Raw genomic sequence first — 1,353 nt, forward strand, 5'->3', positions numbered from 1 at the left:
ACTAGGGTAACTTTAGGATAGAGAGTCCACTACGTGTTAACTTGATTGTAATTAAAATCTAACCACAATTAATTCTTTTATTAGTTTTAGGACTTCTTAGGATCTCTTCTTTAGAACTCTTTTCTCTCCTCTCTTCTCCTCTTAATAAAAAAAAAAAATCCTTAACAGACTAGGATAGTCCTACATAGACCTTTTAGTTGTATGTTAGGTCGACGATCACTAAAACCTGACTTGTAACCATTAGACGAAGAATTAGAAAAGACTTTTAGGACTATCCGAGTTAGAAACATGGCTGCACTTGGTGAGGCTAATCCTCCATGCTCATTGAGAGAATACTTCACTCCATCCTCGTATACCTACTCTCCATGCATTCAAGCACCTCCAGTAGAAGCTACCCAATATGAGATTAAGTCTAGCATTATTCAAATGTTGCCATCATTCTATGTACTTAGTAACGAGGACTCATACAAATACTTGGATGAATTTTTTGAAATTTATACCACAGTAAAAATTCAAAACTTCTCAGATGATGCCCTTAGGTTGAAACCGTTCCCTTTCTCACTTAAGGACAAAGCCAAACATTGGTTAAACTCCTTAGACTCTATAACCATTTCAACTTGGGATCAGCTTCAGAGAATTTTCAAAAAATACTTTCCAATCAGAAAAACAAATCAAATTAGAAAAGCTATCACCAGTTTTTTCCAATTGGAGGGTGAACTTTTTCATGAGACATGGGAAAGGTTAAGGGACCTCATTCGTAAATGTCCACACCATGCTGTCCCTAAATGGCAACTTTGTAGTATTTTTATGATGGTCTATCGGAGAAACATCGACAAATGGTTGATGCATCATGTGGTGGGACATTCCTGCTAAGGAGTGAAGATGAAGCCTGGCAGCTCTTTGAAACATTCAGTGAGAATTTCCTACATCATATGTCTGCCACTTCTAGAGAACAACCCATGCTTCAACAAAAAAGAAGTGGAATTTATCAGATTGAAAACGTCATGGATATCCACAGTAAGGTAGATGAACTGTCCCAAAAATTAAACCATCTTCTAAATACTGGACAATCCCCGATTCTCCTAACCCAATCCAAGAAGTTTATGCATTGTGTGCAAGTCCAAACCATTTTGTTAGTGAATGCCCAGCCGCACCTCAATTTCCTGAGTTTGTGCACGAGCAGGTTCAGCAAGCTCAAGTCCAACAAGCTCACAGATCAGGAAACGATCCTTATTCGAACACTTATAACCCCGCTGGAGAAACCATCCAAATTTTTCCTGGAGACCACAACCAATGGTTGACCCTGCCGCACCTCGACCTTAATATCAGGACCCAACATATAGGCATGGATCA

The 1,353-nt window shown here is 38.9% G+C and overlaps 1 non-coding gene across 1 annotated transcript; it reads right to left on the reverse strand.

Moving 5' to 3' along the window:
- Nucleotides 1-673: 673 nt before the first annotated feature.
- Nucleotides 674-779, reverse strand: LOC140853064 (small nucleolar RNA R71). Its single transcript, XR_012136142.1, has one exon. It is a non-coding gene; the product is annotated as a small nucleolar RNA R71 (small nucleolar RNA).
- Nucleotides 780-1,353: the final 574 nt, after the last annotated feature.

This window comes from Elaeis guineensis, chromosome 12 (genome assembly GCF_000442705.2).
Source record: "Elaeis guineensis isolate ETL-2024a chromosome 12, EG11, whole genome shotgun sequence".
NCBI lineage: Eukaryota > Viridiplantae > Streptophyta > Magnoliopsida > Arecales > Arecaceae > Elaeis > Elaeis guineensis.